This window comes from Tyto alba, unplaced genomic scaffold, assembly GCF_018691265.1.
Source record: "Tyto alba isolate M040663 unplaced genomic scaffold, T.alba_DEE_v4.0 Super-Scaffold_14, whole genome shotgun sequence".
In the NCBI taxonomy this organism is placed as follows: Eukaryota; Metazoa; Chordata; class Aves; order Strigiformes; family Tytonidae; genus Tyto; species Tyto alba.
Window position 1 is genome coordinate 6,613,945 of NW_024881276.1, and position 17,734 is coordinate 6,631,678.

A 17,734-nucleotide genomic window follows, 5' to 3' on the forward strand; every position below is an offset into this window, starting at 1 on the left:
TTATTTTTATTTTTTTTCCTCAAGTAAAAAAATATCTCTAAGCAACACAAATTTATCTTTTTAATATTCCTATTACTTTTTTATTAACTTAATGATACACAGTTGTTTGCATCTTCTTAAGCCTAGGAAGAGCTGGCTACTGGACCTGAAATAAGCATGTGTTTAATTAATTTACTTTGACACCTGAAACCTTTCAGATGGTGACTGAAATGGACAGGTACTTCCTGTACTAACCCTTTGACCAGAAATTACACACATTTAAATTATCAAATACATTAAATCCCACAGTGATGAAAGACAACAGCTTGAATTTCTTTACAACATAACTGTGTTGGAAATACATGTGAAAGCAGAAGCCTTCACTGCATTTGGTCAACACTGTATTCTTATTTTCACTAATTTATTCCAATGATTTAAGATTTTTTTATTTCATAGACGTGTAAAAATAATTTAATAATACTCTAGCATATGATCTTGTAAATTACAATACACTGAAGTGTTTTACATCAAACATTTAATATATACTTTATAAATCAAGAAGTCCAGTGTTCTTCTCATTAAGTGAAAAATATACAAGTCAGACTGAGCTCCCCCACCTTATTCCTCTTTCTAGAAATAATTCTAACCAGTAGAACTGTAACATCAAGCTCAAGTAAACATAGAAAAGATGTTAGCTATAACTGATTTTGATGATGCTAAATAATTTTGAACAACACTTAACCTTAATACAATCACATACCTTTTATTTTCTTATTCTTTTAAATACACGAGTCATACTTTTAAATATATTACTCATCCATGGTCTAGTTCTCAGAAGTAGGACATTACCATACAAAAGATATAGATCCATATAATGAACTGACAAAAGCAGAGAAGACAAACAGCTTAGATTGAAGAGCGTCAATATTTTTAATTCTTAGGATTTTTTTTTACTGCATTATATTTTTATTTCACCATTCTCTCTTTCCATTAACAGTATATAAAGTAAATCATAGAATCACAGAATGGTTTAGGTTGGAAGGGACCTTAAGGATCACATCCCCCACTACCAAAAACCCCTCCACTCACACAAATCCAGAACATGAAGGAAGTATTGTAGGATGTCAATGGTCATCAGAAGGAAGGTTTGGTCAATAGTATCAACAGAGAGGATCAAGAAAATGATAGTAAAGAACATGGATCTGAGGTAACATGGAAAAAGCAATATGACGATTTCAACAATTTCATGGAACAGAGATCATAGAAACAGGTAGAAAAGAGATGATGAATGATGGCTTATTCTAAAACATTGCTAAACAGACACACTATTATTTTCTAGGATTGTATCTTGCATAACAAGAGAGTAGTGTTCAAGATGGATAAGTTATTCACATTTAGAATGATGGCTTTATCAATGTCTGTTCACAATTTGTAACTAGTGTAACAATATTAGGTAGTATTGTGTACAGATGCACAGAAAGATGGACTAGCTACACTTAGCAATTATGCTGACAACAATTTTCTAGACATTACATTATCACTGATACCAGTTTCAAGAAAATCTGCACTAAGTAAATATGATTATGAACTAAGTATTGCAAGAATTAAAAACTGGCCACTGTGTTTACATAAAACAAATGTAAACTTTTTGCTAGGAAATCTCCACGGGAATCCATTTTCATTCATTCTCTGTGTACACACTGAAGCATTTCATTTTCCCAGTGGGTAAACTAATTAAATCACAGAATAATACTAATTCTTGAACACAGAACTGTGATAACTTTCAATGCAAAAAAAAAAAAAAAATATTGATGCACATTGCTTTAAACAAGACATATCAAAAAGAAATGAGAAAGCTGAGCACACACAGGTCTTCTGATTTGCAGATACCATAGGGATGTGTTCTTAGAATTTTTTTTTGTCCCTTCCCTTGAGAACAATATCAGACATAAATATAAAAAATCATCCCGTGCATCTAGGAAGTATGTATAATCAATTTACAATTAAAGAAATAAAAATTATAATTATTAGATGGGTCTCTTAGAGGAAGCATTTGAATTATCCACAGATAATTCTCTTCTACAGTTCATTCATCACCTGTTCAAATGTCCAGAAAACTTATGTGATAAATTATGAATGTGCTCTAACCTTATGTTAGAAGTTAAAAATTAGAGATGTTAGTGTTAATTCTCAGGAGTGTGATACTTAGGCTCTGTGGGAGGCAACACAGAAAGTAGTCTCTCAAGTGGATTCATAGATGACAGAGGAAGCAACGACATATACAAACACAGACCAGCAGAGAGGTTTGGAGAGAGCTAGGGTAAACATGTGTACTCTGTGAAATTAGGTGATAGCACTTAAACACCAATTTACCTGATAGCAGTTTGCATTTCTGCAAGTTCTTCATAGTGGAGGCTATAATCAAGGTCCTAAATTCATCAGGCTTAATTTTACATTTCTGAAGTGGCAACGAGGGCACTTTTGAGAAGATATTATCACTTGAACAGCTTTTTTCCGCCTTTACTGATGTTAACCATTGTCTCTCACTGAGACACTATGGCCTACTTAATCAGTGTAGAATTTACCTTGAGTCCATAACAAGACCATTTACTTCCCATCTGGTTCTACTCTGAACACTCAAATGGGACCTAAATGTCCATAGACCTTGTACTTGCCCTTTGAAAAGGATGATTTCACTGCCAATGAAAAATAAAGATGCCCATTAAACAACCCTTTAGTATTAGAAGATATCCTTCCCGAAATCATTACACAGGGGTGAGCTGTTTGTATAGCTGTAGCAGAAGAGTTTTCCTAACACTGATCCATTATAGGTTACTGTGAAACTCTTTATGTCAGTGAATGTAGCTTCAGGTCCTCCCATACCCTTAAAAAGTGCCTTGTCCTAAAATACACAGGGATAACAGCAAAAGTTTTTGTTCTGTCTAGGTGGGCCTTTGTAGCTACAACAATTTCCACAGATATTAATGGTAGTCTGGAAGTAATACAGAATCAAAAGATTGATAGATATAATTATTTAGAAATTTAAGTACTTCAAAGCCGTAATTCTTTTTTCTTGGACACATAAGAGAAAAGTGAGGTTATGAAGGCTCCATCTGACCCCATTCATGTTTGTTATTACTAATACTGGAGTCCTTTGACTTTTATTCCAGAGAACAAAAAACTTTTCCTTTGCTGCTCTCTATATCTCATACTATTTGAAGTGCCATAAGGGAAATCAGATGCAACTAGCCCTCCACTGAAATGTAAATAGAGTGTAACAGATCAAATTTACTTCACTGTAATCCAGTAGGACAGGAAATGAAAGTAAGAAAATACAGGGAATTTGTACATGTAGAATGTGTTTACCCCAACCTAAATAGAGCTAGAACTTTAGCGTACATATCTATGAGAAAAGAACATCACATACTGACCACATATAGCTTGTGTATAGGATGCGTATCTCCAGTAGATCCATAGTACCTCTTCCAGGATTACTATTTTAGTGTTGATTCTAAGACATAGAGACATCTGACATGTCCTATGCCAGCCTGTGAAGATGACTTAGAAACCTAAGGATATCTAACAAGGGACTAGGTATCACCCCAGGGTGATATCCTTTGTTATCAAATAATAGAAATAGGCATTCCTCATTTTAAGGTCTAACGGTACAGTAGGGAGGGTGGATGGAATCTTAAGCAACTCATCTTACCATTAATTATAGAAGAACATAGCATGGGCTCAGATGTGGATGCCTACATTATAAATATCTGAGTCTGGCTGATAAAATTGCAAACCACATACTTTGCTATAACAAGATCATGTCCACTAGATCAAGAGAAGTTATTTTCTCCCTCTACTGGGCACTGGTGAGCCTACACTGGTAGGCTGTGCTCAGTTTTGAGCTCTCCTGTTCAAGAAAGACGTATATAAACTGGAGATTGACCAGAGGATGTTACTAGGGTGTTCATCTAGGAGGGGGAGCCAAGAAAGCTGGGCTTATTTAGTCTGGCAAAGAGGGGGCTAAACTGTAGTCTAGCAGAGGCCTGTAGTTATCTGAAGGGCAGTTATAAAGTTATGGAGCTAAACCTTTCTGGTTAGCGTAAGGACACCAATAGAGAGCAACAGCTGCAAATTGCAGCTTGGGAGGGTGAGGTAAATGTCATGAAAGAAAACTCACTGTGCATGGTGCAGCATTGGAATGACTTGCTCAGGGGGGTTATGGAACCTCCCTCCTTGGAAGCCCTCAAGGTTAGATTAGACCAAGCCATGATGAATGAACCCATCTACTCTTGGCAATAGTCCTGCTTCAGTCAGAGCACTGGGATAATGATGTTCAGAGATCCCCTCCAGAGAACATTTCCACAATTCTGTGCTGTTTAAAACAGTACATATTAATGTTGGATAAGCTGAAATAAAATGTATTGATATATATTTTGTGTTCAGTTTTAATGGTGAAATCCTGGCCTCATAGAAAATCAACGGGAATTTTTCCCTGACTGTTACGGGGTGGAGAGGCAATGTTATTTGTTACTGAGGAAGGGCAGAATCATGCTGTAACTTAAGTTACAGAAAAGTCAAACTCAGAGGAAAACAGGAAACTTTAATAATGACCATTTTTCCTTTCTTAGTCATACTTTGATAAATATCAGAGACAGTTGTTATACAATCTAAGAAATAAAACAAGTTCTTAGATTTGTTTGATGTAAGTAAGTATCAATTCAGCACCTAATCACTATTCAGATATTCCATTTTATGAATCTATTAGTTGATCTGCTCTTGCATACTGTGTGTGCTGGAAAGGTGAATTTTCCAACTAGGTAAAACACAGATATGTAAGTCTATTTTCTGGTCTCTGTTCTAATAGCTTTAAAAATAACTAATACTTTAAGTCTCATCTTAAAAAAAAAAAAAAAAAAACACACAACAAAAAACCCACCAAAACCTCATAACTATATGCATATTAGCAGCATTATTCATTTAGTACGTTGAAAGCACATATTTAACTTCCAACTAAAAATGCCAAAAGAATCATCCCCCGAAAAATATCTAAATATAGATTACTTCATTACCTGTAGATCAGTCTCAAAAAGGATGCAGCATGTGATATTCTAAATGAGAACCGACTGGTTAAATTCTGTGCCTCTTGCAATCAGAAGGAATAATTATTACAGCACCAACTGTTAATCCTAAGAAATCACAACACAGCTAGGCAGCCACTAAATTCTATTATAAAGTGTAATTATTATTATTAGACTTCTTTCAGAAAATGAAGGGATGGAAACATTATGCAAGTACTCAACCTTTTTTAGTAGCTAGGATATTGTTCTTTACTGTGCTACTAAATATATTCATCTTTAAAAAGAAAAAAATCTCTCAGTTCTGAAAACACTAGCTGGTTCTTGTCTTTAATGTTTAATCAAAAATGTTGAGATATTCTAATTTTTTTCCTGAAGTAGATTAGATTGCAAATTAAGATATGTTAAGCAGGAAGAATATGTAATAATGCTTTGTAATTAGCCCGATCTTGAACTAACTGTATTACATTACTGATGAATGTACTTCTCATGTGTTGTTTTTCTTTTTTTTTTTTTTTTTTTCAAATACTTAACATATTCTGTCACTATAGTGCAAAGAAAAAAAAAAAAAAATCATGGCCATGATGTGTATAAAGAGTTATAACTTTGGGAATGTATATAAATATTGAAGGGATAATTTTATTAACTAAACTGGAATCACCTTCACTTTTTTTTTTTTTAAAAAATACTTATAGGAAATTAAATAGGTCTACGGATAAGTGAACGGATGCTACAGCTATAAACCCTGCCCTGCGACTAAGGCATATCTCTTTTCCTGACTAAAGAGTAATGGTTCCTGTGTTTCCTTCTATATTGCAACAGTTTTATTTTCTAGCCACTTATCTATATAGAGAGTTATTTATCCCCTTACCCTCTTGTTATCATTTAGAGCCAGTGGGCAACTATGCACCAAACAGCCACTTGCTCAACTCCCCTCTACCTGCAGTGGGATGGGGGAAAAGGAAAGGAAGAATGAAAACAAGAAAACTTGTGGGCCAAGATAAAAATTGTTTATTAATCAAGGATTGTTTAATAAGAAGGAGAAGTAGAAAAAGAGAGAAAGAAAAGAAAACAAAAGATACAAAGGCAATCACTCACCACCTCCCACGGGTAGACTGATGCCCAGTCAGTTCATGAGCAAAAGATGGCTAACATCCCTAAAAGCTCCTGGTTTCCCATTTTATTGTTGAGCATGATGTTATATGTCAGTGAATACTTCTTTAGCTAGTTTGAATCATCCACCTGGCTGTGTGCCCTCCCACACTCTCGTGCACACCCCCTCATCCACCCACTATCTATTCACTGTAGAGGCAGAGAGAAACAGAGAAGGCCTTGACACAGTGCGAGCACTGCTCAGCAACAGCTCAAGGTGAGTGTGTTATCAGAATTGCTTTTGGTCCCCAGTCTAAAACACATGCCCATATGAGCTCATATGAAGAAAATTAACTCCATCCCAGCCAGACCAAATACACCTCTCCACACAGAGAGCTGAAATGCTGTTTAAAAAAAATATTTAAATTAGCCATACATTTTATCTTCTGTGTTAACTGTAACAGTAATTTATCTGAGAAAAACCTACATGCCAAGAAAAAGAAATACAGTCCCAATTTTTCTCATAAATTCTTGTTGACTATTTCTAGCCAAATTACTCATCTTAAGGTATTTCTGAATTTTAACCAACAAATTGCTTCTAATAACTTCCTCACCAAGAACTAAATCTATATTGGTTAACTATTGACACTTTCTGAGGTGCATGTTCCACTGAATTATATTTGCCTTGGAAGTCTGAGCTTAGTAAGGTTGGAAATGAGATTCAGGAGTTTTCCATAAACGTTGTTATACTGACAGGTTTTCCCTGGGACTAATTTGTGATGACTACCTCCCACAAGCAATCCTACCCATCTTCCTGAACTGATGGCTGCCATTTGTTGCTTTATTTCATGTATTTGCTAATTAGCTTTATTCATTCAGAAAATTCTGTAAGTAATTCTCACCCTGTCAGCTGTTTGAGGACAGATTGGCTCTGGCAGCAGTGGCTCATTCTACTGGCTGGTGGCTCTGCCTGAAGCTGTCATGATGCTACTATTCAATGACCAAAAGTGACCAAACAGTCACATTTTTTTTTTTTCTTTTACACCTGGGGATTAGAAACAGGCTGTGAGTTCCTTACATGGCTCTACAAGAGGAAAGTTTTACCCTTAGCCTGGATTTGATCTCGTCTCTCCTGCATCCAGACCTGTGCACTGTGGGCATGATGTGCTGCTCCTCAGCCCTTCTGCTGGATGTTTGCTGCCCACATGGAAGCAGTGACTTCTGTGCACAGGTCTAACTCGCTGTGTCTGCTCTTCAGTGTTTAGGGCATTATCTTTTCCCATACTCTATTGTAGAGTCTAGTAGTTACTATACAGTCAAGCAGATTTGCAAAAAGTCATGTAGAGGGCATGTAGATACAATGAAAAGTGAGGGAGAGATAGAGACAAAGCACAAAAATATGCCAGCTATCTTAAAGCCAATGTCCTGGTCACAAAGTCTAATTTGCTTTTTTGACAAGTACTCCTTTTAGGGAAAGACAAACTAGGAATAGAATAGAATAGAATAGAATAGAATAGAATAGAATAGAATAGAATAGAATAGAATAGAATAGAATAGAATAGAATAGAATAGAATAGAATAGAATAGAATAGAATAGAATAGAATAGAATAGAATAGAATAGAATAGAATAGAATAGAATAGAATAGAATAGAAGTTGCAGATGGAAGGGACCTACAAGGAACATCTAGTCCAACTGCCAGGACAGTTAAGGGTGGTTGCAGGACATAGCTTTTTTACTATTCATTATCTTATAGTGCTTGCCCAGTCTTCAAGGATCTCAACAATGTAGGAGACAATCCTGAAATTCTACCATGTCACTGGCAGTAATGACATACTTCTTAGTACAATAGGACAAAGAATAATATATATTATTACAGGAAATGTGTTATTTAATATTATCAGCTTGCACACAGTGTCAAAACCAATTTTTGATAAGTTTAGATTACCATTTTCCTCTTACTGAGTGTTAAAAGTACATTTGTTTTGTTTTGTTTTGTTCTTTTTTCCTTTCCCAATGGATTTTCTGTTCTCTCTATATTTTAACTGCTCTGAAAACCAGTTTTCGTTTTACCTATATAATAAGTAATAACATTTCTCTTTTAATAACTGGGTTTATAATAACAGAGTTTGTTATGGAGGGAAGCTACTTGTTATAACAACAGTAAGAATTTAAGGTACTTCATGTCTATTAGAGGAAAACTAACTTATTCAAGTGATTTTATTCCTACAAGCTTTCAATTAACAAGATTACATAAAAAAAAAAAAACTTATCAAAGATAGGGGAATCATTCTAGAAGGCTAGAACTTTTCTTGGAAACTGTAATTACTTAGATATTGGTTAGGAAAACAGGTATGAAAGTTTATGAAAAACTGATTTTAAAGGTAATGCAGGACTGGTTTATTGCATAATTTACTTAAAATCTATATTAAAAACAGAACAGTAACCAAAAAGCTACTCTGTGTTTTGGGCTTGAAAACATGTTTTGTTTTAATAACAACAGAAGAGAAAGACCCATCTATTGTGTGAGCATAACATGCACTCGATGCCTTTTAATAAAAAAGACTATTTGTTTACTAAAATATTTACTCTTTCCTTGAAAGAGTAAAATCAATAAAGCAATATACACATAAACCTCCATATATATATATATGTATCTGAGAGTATATCCAGACTACTAGTCAGCACAAAAATATTTCATCTTCAGCTTTGACCTAACTATTCTATAAAAATGCACAAAGCATTTCATTGAAGGCAATGGCTCCCTCGAGATTTTCGTAACATTAAAGCAGACTCTATAACTCCTTTCCTCCAATTTCATATTGCACCACCATTTTTTCTGTTCTTTGTGTTTTTTATTTTGTTTTGTTTTGTTTTTTTTTTTTTCTTCTAACCTGGGTTCCTGATCAGCTTCTCTAGTGAGAACTGAAAACAAATATGGTTAACACAAGTAGTTAACATGAATGGGGGGGTGGAGCCCTGGGATGACAGTTATGCAATAACTTGCTTGAGTAATAACAAAATAACTAGTCCTTCATTGTATTTTTTTTTTTTTGTGTAATTATAACAGTTGAGTATTGTTTATTTAGCACTTTTCCTCAGCTCTGAAGATGTGGGTAGATTCTTTGTAAAATAGACACAGTGGGGAAAAAAAAAAAAAAAAAAAAAAAAAAAAGATCAACACCGTGGTAGTAAGACTCCACACTAAAGAATAATACAGACAGCAACAGCTCCAGAGAAAGCCCTTGAAGACCATGGACCTGAATCCTCTTTGTTTCGCTCCTCAGCAAGACAAGTACACCTACACATGACAGCTGGATGTAAATTTTTTGCCATTCTAGTCTAGAAACTTCTCATTACTAGATTTCACCATTGTAAGATTACTTTAAAAAGTACTAAGTGTTGGAAAATAAAGATGTATTATTTTTGAGTGCCCTGGAAATCTGAATAACTTTCAGAAGCTTTTGTGGATCAGTCTGCAGTTTCAAAGAAATGTTATTTTTGCCTTCAGGTGAACTTGTCCAAGTCCCAGAAGAGCATGAACTTGGACTGTCAGTTTTAGACCATGAATCTACAAGTGCTGTCTGTGACAGTCCCAGTGCAAGAAGTTCCCACCCTCCTGTGAGCCCTTGGCTCCTTGTTGCTAGTAACGGAGCATCACCTCTCAGTCGTTCTCACACCAGTATTTGTAGGATGAATCTACTGCTCTCTGTAAAAAAACAGACAACTTTTTGAATGGGAAGTGGAAGTAGAAAATCTCTTTTTAAAATTTATCAGCCCCTGACTGTCTTCCAGGCTGAACTCAGAAGCAGTTTCTTTGGCACAACTGGGAGGTGTCACACAACAGCGTGGGAATGAGAAACCAAGTGGCAGTGGTAGGCACTGTGACAAAAGTGATGCCACTGAACACTTCAAATGGTGAACCTATGGTTCCCGTTTATCACCTGCAGCTCCTTGAAAACAAATGTGTTTGGGATCTGGAATTTGCCTGAAAGTTTTAAGCTATTTAAATAATGTATCTTATGGAGGTTTTTAGTCACCTGTGGCTAAAACTTTAAAGTTACTTAAATCATAAAAATTTAGCCTACAAATTTTACTCACTCTGCTCTATGGAAATTTAAGTTCCGTAAATTGCAGCTACAGTTTTTTGATTTTATGATCCCTGTGGTATCCAACAATTAAATTTTCAGACTTTCTAAAAAGAAGCTGCTAAGAGTTAATAGATTTTGAGTTGTGCCTTTTGAGTTTTTTTGAAAGGGTTGCATCTGTGCTTGTCATGTGAAGGTTTTGTAAACTTTGCTGAATATCACTGTAAAGCTTCTTAGCTCTTCATGAGAAAAAGAAACATTTGTTTCCACCTGTTTTACCAGTGAAATTTTTAAAATATCCAGGAATTGAAGGTATGTATGCTGACTTTCAGAGTAGGTCTCTCATTCCCCTTGAAAACATGTAGACCACATGGCCACAGATATGTTTATGTGGTGGTTGATTTGTGGTATATGCCTATATAAAATACTAGAAGTAGCATTCTGTATTGGGCAAAAAATGTGAAACTAACAAAACTTACTAATTTTAATTAGTTAGTTACAACAAAAGCACTAGGTCTAAAATAGCCAAGATTTTTAGAATGTGATATGTCTCAGTCTAATTTAGGTTATTTTTTACTATTGGGACACCATTACTGTGTAGATACCAGCCCAAATTCTGGATGTCTACAGAAGTAAACCTCTTAAAGGAAATGCCTAATTTATCTTCACTTCACAAGAGGGGAATAAATGCCTGTGTAGACCTCCAGAGTAAAATCTTATTCACCCAACTTAAGTTCTTAACTTCTGTAAAAAGTTCCTCTGTAGTTTACAACTTAGGCTATTCCCTTGTTTCCCTTTTAAATAAAATTAATTTATGCTCTGCCTAGATGCAAATTTAGACCAAATAGAACTAAAGTATGTGGCAGGTACTACAGAAATAAATAGTATCTTGATTTGTGCAATTTTAAGATAAACATAGGTAATGGTGTTACTCTTAGTTTAACTTATCCTGTTTTTTTAAGATAAGGTAGAATAAATTGCATTCTGGCATTTCCATGTTTGTCTTTAGGGAGAGCAAGACAGTGAGCTTAATTTTTTAAACAGATAAAACCGAGAGCTATAGTCAAACCCAGCCAGCTAATTAACAGAAATTTCAACTTGGTTGGCTGAAAGGTATCAACATCAAGGCAATGTGACTACTGGTAACAATTTCTAAATAGGTCCATTGCAAGATGGAAACTACAGTCTATACAAATAGGGAAATATTTTCTGTACAGAAGTGAATTTAGTATTTCAATGATGACTGAAAAATGCCCTGGATAGTTTATTAACAATAGTAATACATACAGTAAATACAAACTCAAAGCTTCTATAAGCTGTCCTTCAGAATTCTCAAACATGTAAGAGATGATATTTATATATTAAGAGGGCTCTGCAAAGTATCTCATCTGAAGTAATAACTCATCTTCCTGTGAAGCATATCCCTTTGGATAATTACCTCACTGTTCAACAGAAGAATAGAGTTAAGAATCCGCAGGTTAAATGTCGTGATGCTCATGCTATAAATCTGGTTAGATTACCTCTAACAAACTTACAAAGTTTGGTTCAACTCACTAAGTAGTAGAATCTAATGATATTTGTGATACCATCTTGTATCCAGGATGTCAATATAGCAAAAGTAACACAAGCTCTATGGGAGACCAGTAAAACCAAGGTCAGACAGGATACATTATGTCACTGCAAACCAAATATTACTAAACGCTTACATTTAGGAGGTCAAACAGAGTAGTAAGTAACTGTTTTAGAGTTATCTGATAGCTCCCTAGATCCCGTTCAACTGTTCATTCAACACAATACTGTCACTTTCAATTGGAAAAATAACATTTTTTACAGTTATACAAATTTATGTAGAAATGTTCAGCTCAAATATTTACAAAAGCACAGAAGTGGAACCACCTCTGGGAATGAAACAAGAATCAAAAGGCGAATAGGTGTTGGAAAACACACTATGAACAGAGCTGCAGCTTGGGACTGTTTGCATCTGAAAGATTAGAGTGTATGTTAATTTAAAATATTCAGTGCAAGAATGAAGTAAGAGACTGGGGAATTTACATATATGAGAAGAATGGCATCTGATTTAGCTATTTGAACTTATTTGTGTTATAAATATGTACTACGACTGGGTTTTATCAAGAGCCATTTTCACTATTATTTTGATGGAAAAATGATTCCTTATGTTGAAAATTTATTCTTTTTTCTATGTATTTTTCAGCTTTAATAAAACCTTAAAATTTTCCAATGAACTTTGATTTTTTTAATTTTAGTTTAATATTTTTCTCTTCTTTTTTGACAAAAATGTTTTCATCTATGAGTCTCTCAGGAAGTACAAGTTACAAGCTCAAAGCAAAACTATAAAACAGAGTATATAATTTGTATTATATGAACTTTCAGAAGCAAAGATCTGAGAAGCTTAAGTTTCCTGATCCAGTTGTCAGGCTGAAAAGTCAAGAAAGAGTTTTGTGAGCCTTAGCCCTGTTTTGAAACAAAAGAAGAGCATATTTTTATTGGTTAGCTGAAAAATAGGAAAATCCTGTAAAATAATTCTCTGAAATGTACTCTGAAATACATACAGTAGACAAATTTAATATTTGAATTAGAAAGAGATGGAGACAAGAATGAAAAATATTACCTTATAGCTCTTAGTTAAATTAAGTTTATGTTTGACAATATATTCATAATAGTTTAAACAATTTCTTATTGAAGAGGGATTATACACATATGAATGTGTATTATATATTATGTTATATTTGCAGTACAGTAGATCTAGTTAACTGAGCAATAATTTTGAACAACTGGATTCTTTGTAGTTTCAAAATCATGAAATGTAGTGTAAAATAAAAACCCTAAATAATGAGAAAACAATGATATTTCATGCTGTTTATTAAATTTAAAAGATCGGTTCATGTAAAGACTCATTTAATGGCATTTTATAAATATCATAATAGTGAAACATCTCTGCACAAAGAACTCAAAGTAGGCATTTTCTGAATCCATTCTACTAAGCCATGACATTTGTCACTGTCATTGTGACAGCTAGGGATTAAGATCCCATAAGAAAGGCATGTCTATTTCTTGATACTGTGTGTCAGAAGTGCACTTTCACAGCTAGCTGTAGTAAGTGTGCATGTTTGTCTGCATGGTCACAATAAGATGAGAAGAATTTACAAGAACTTACAAGAATTATCATATCATAAAATCATAGGATGGTTTGGGTTGGAAGGGACCTTAAAGATCACCTAGTTCTGACCCCCCTGCCATGGTCAGAGACACCTTCCACAAGACCAAGTTGCTCAAAGCCCCATCCAACCTGGCCTTGGACACTCCCAGAGAGGGGGCAGCCACAGCTTCTCTGGGCACCCTGTGCCAGTGCCTCACCACCCGCACAGCAAAGAATTTCTTCCTTATGTCTAATCTAAATCTGCCCTCTGTCAGCTTAAAGCCATTACCACTTGTCCTATCATTTCACCTTCTGATAAAGAGGCCTTCCCCATTTTTCCTGTAGACCCCTTTTAAGTACTGGAAGGCAACTATAAGCTCTCCCCAGAGCCTCCTGTTCTCCAGGATGAACACCCCCAACTCTCTCAGCTTGTCCTCATAAGGGAAGTTCTCCAATTAAGTCCATTATAGCATAAAAATGCAGTAAGCATTATAGGATAAAAATGCGGTAAGCCTTTGCTATGAGTTATTTTTAAACTACAAGGTGAAGGCAGTAGTGCATGAAGCAAACAAATAGAATAGCTGAGGAGAATGTGCACATGCACGTATAATCTGTGGTAATGTGTTCTGTAGTCTGAAATGAGGCTGGGACTGGGATGGCCTGGAGGTACCCTAACAACGTGTCATGTTGTGGTAGAAAGGGCATTGAAGTATGGTACAGTCTCACTAGTGATTTTTGGTTTTCCTGTTTTGGTCTTTGTTTCCAAGAATCAGAAATAAAAAGTCAAGCATGAAAAAATGTATGGAAATTAATATATGCAAAGAGCGATAATAAAATTATTGTATGGCACTCAACAACAAAGAAGAGACTGATCTGTGTCCTGGTTGGGGCTGGACTAGAGTTCCCGTTGGTTCGGCAGCGGGAGGAGTGCTGCAGCACAGAGACCCCAGGGGCTCCCCAGGTCCCAGTGCCCTCACCTGTGTGCGGGGGCGGGGGGAGCACAGCTGGAGGGCTGGGCCCCGATTGGCCGATAGTCCATGTCACGTGACATCGTGCTCACTATATAAAGGCAGGAGTGGGCCAGGAGGGGCTCTCACTTCTGGGAGTGCTGCTGTGGGGCCTTTGTGTTTGGGATTGCTGGCTGGGAGCAGGTGGGTGTTGGTGGGTGGTGAGCAGCTGTATGGTACATTACCTGTTGATACTGCTGTCAGCGTGTTGTTCTGTCACTGTTATTAAACTGTTTTATGTCAACCTGTGAGTCTCCCTTTGCCCCTCCAATTCCTTCCCCATTCCCAAGTCGGGGGGGAGGCGGGGCAGTGAAGTGAGCAGCTGTGTGGCATTTAGCTGTTGACCAGGCTCAAACCATGACAATCTGCTTTTTCTTCTTATCCCCTTCACGTACAAGGCATTTAAGTATATTATGACGGGTTATCAGGATCTAGTCATATCATTTCTATGTCATTTGGTGATACCTCAGCGCACATGTATTTGTATAATCTGTCTCTTTGTCCACACTGGGCATTAGGTACACATTATAAAGAGCTAATAAGCCTATCTAGTTCTAATCTAAATAATTGACTAAAGGTTGCTGAAATGGAGGTGAATAAAGTAGAAGAAACTCTTAAGGTTTTACCAGTTTGATCTCAGTAGGAATAAAATCTTTCTTAACCCAAACAGTCACACCTCCAGTATCCTCAAGTCATGGCCCTATGACATGATGGGGGACCACTACATAGGAATAAGCTGTGCCTCTCCTCATCCTCCAGCCCTGAATAGTGAAATGACTATGAAATGGAAGCCAAAAATACACAACCACCATATTGCTTTGACTGGTCACTGTGAATCAGACATTGTGAGGAGCAACAAGGAGGTCTATTCTGAGACAACTCCTTTTTTTCTAGCTCCTTCCTAGTCCATCCCTTATAACCCACATCAATGATAAAAGTGCTTTTCCTTGTAATGAAGCACTGCTTCTATTTTGTAGAAAGAAATTAGGTTTGGAAAACATCAGTCAAAGGTCCTGACATCATATTTTTCTGCGTGGTTAATCTACTTTAATCAGTAATGGAAACTTGGGTTAATAAGGCCACTCATCTGCAGATTTAGCCCTTAAACATATCTGTAACTGATGAATAGAAAGCTCTAAAATCATCTGGTTGCATGAGAAGACAAACTTTCAGCGGACCAACTGGTTTAGCCTATGTGTACACTACTGCAACTGTGCTGAAGTCAGTGGAACTTTTACCTACACAAAGAGAAGTAATGCAGTTATAAAGAAAGTTAAGATATTTATCCAGAACATTCACACCTCTTTCATAGCTGTCAGACTTTTATCGCTCAGTTAAGCCAAAATACTAGTAACAGCCAAATACATTTTAGTGGTCTTTTTGTCTCTTTGTCTCATGTATTTAAAATGGGAAATAAGGTTGAATGTGAACTTGTAAAAGATTCCATTAATCTGTAATTTTCATCTTCATTAAAGTTCAACTTATTTCCAGATCATGAGGCAAAAATATATTTTTGCATGTTTTGTCTGAACAGGACTCTGTGCAGGACTCTGTGCAGGACTGGGGGAAATAAGCCAAGGAATTTTACCATTAACTTAAGCTTTCCTTAAATAGAACTTACTTAAAAACTGAGAAAATTAGAAAACCAGATTTGTCCAACTGAGTATATAGTTCTTATTGTTCGGTATATAATTTAAACTTCTGAGATTTTTCTAGAGACACAGAATATTCAGGTTAGAAGGATTTATAGTGGTTTTCTTTTTTAGTAATCCTTCTGAATTGCTGGGGAATTGATTTCTCTGATGAGGTGTCTCGTCTTGCCATAAGCGACTACAAAGACAGTGATTTCAGAGGTTTTCTATTTCTTGTTCTGTTGTCGAATACCATGTATTTACAAAATTTTCCTTGGCATACTAAGAAACAAGTTATTTTCACTCCTGACTCATTTCTAGCTGATTATTTCTCTTATTCACTTAAAAAAAAAAAAAAAAAAAAAAAGAGTTAAAATAGAGATTTGTGCATTTAATTCTCAAATAAGTATTTTCTGTTAATATTCTGTAATTATTTTCTGCAGCTTTTTATTTTTCTCTCCTTTAGAACACAATCTGGTAACCATTGTAAGCCTCTGACAACTTTTGACTTGTTTTCTAACAAGTTCCAAATGTTACACAGCAGCTACTGAAAATTAATGGAAAATAACGATACTGGTTTTTAGAAAGGTATTTTGTTCCTTCAGAATGTCACTACCTTAGTGAAAAGGTCTGAAAGAAAACTACAGAGCTCTGGATTTTTTCTTTATTAGTCTGACATGATATTTTTTCAAAAGACAGAATTTTGTCAGTGGAAAGTTCCCTTCTGTATGTAAATCTTCTACTGCATATGCTAAGATATTTCAACTCTTCAGTGTGTTTCATTTGGATAAACTTGAACTGAGTATTCTCTTATTTACAGAAAGGTCTTTTATTTCTAAATATAAACATATTTCCCTTCATTTTTGTTTGCAATGTAAATTACACAATGTGCTATTTGTGATATACACCTGTTGACCAGTATTTTATAATTAGCAAATGTGTTAAAGTAATAATTTCTTTTAGAGGCCAAAAAAAATCTAGCCCCCTTGCACAAAGTACATTTTATTAGGTAGAAGAGGTAGCAAAATGGTAAAAGGTGACCGTATCAGGTATCATTCCTCATTAGTCATAATTAATTATCTGAAAGGCGTGAGCTTTAAGGTTCTTCTTATCTGGACACATAATGCAATAAATTATATAATAAAAATATATTACTGTTTTTATCCTTATCTAACAAAAAGGAAGACCTAGATTCAGTTCTTCTGAAGACAGTGGAGCATTTTTTTAGGAGGGTAGAGGCTGATTTATGACCAATTATGATTTTTGTAAATATGCATATCACTTTTCATTTGAACTCTGTTTACTAGTCTACTTCCAGTAGAAACACATTATAGCAAGATAGTATTATGCATTTTTTCCTGCATAGATTAATTTTCCTCTTCTTTTTCTTTCTCAATACTTACTGTTGTTACCAGATGAAATGATTCTTCCCATGTATGTCACAATGCTGAATTGCTGAATTAGCCGTATTTCAGTCTGTTTAGCTGATAAATATAAGGACTGGTAAATTTGCAAAACCTCTACTTGAAAACAAGCACATAGCAATTACATTAGAGACCTGAGAATTCTGACCATCACCATGAGACTTTTTTTTTTTTTTTATTCTATTGTTGTGTACTAGGTTCACATGACAAGTTTTTGATAGTGGGGGTGCTGCAGAAGTGGCTTCTGTGAGAAAGATTAGGAGCTGACGTCTTGTCGGTCAA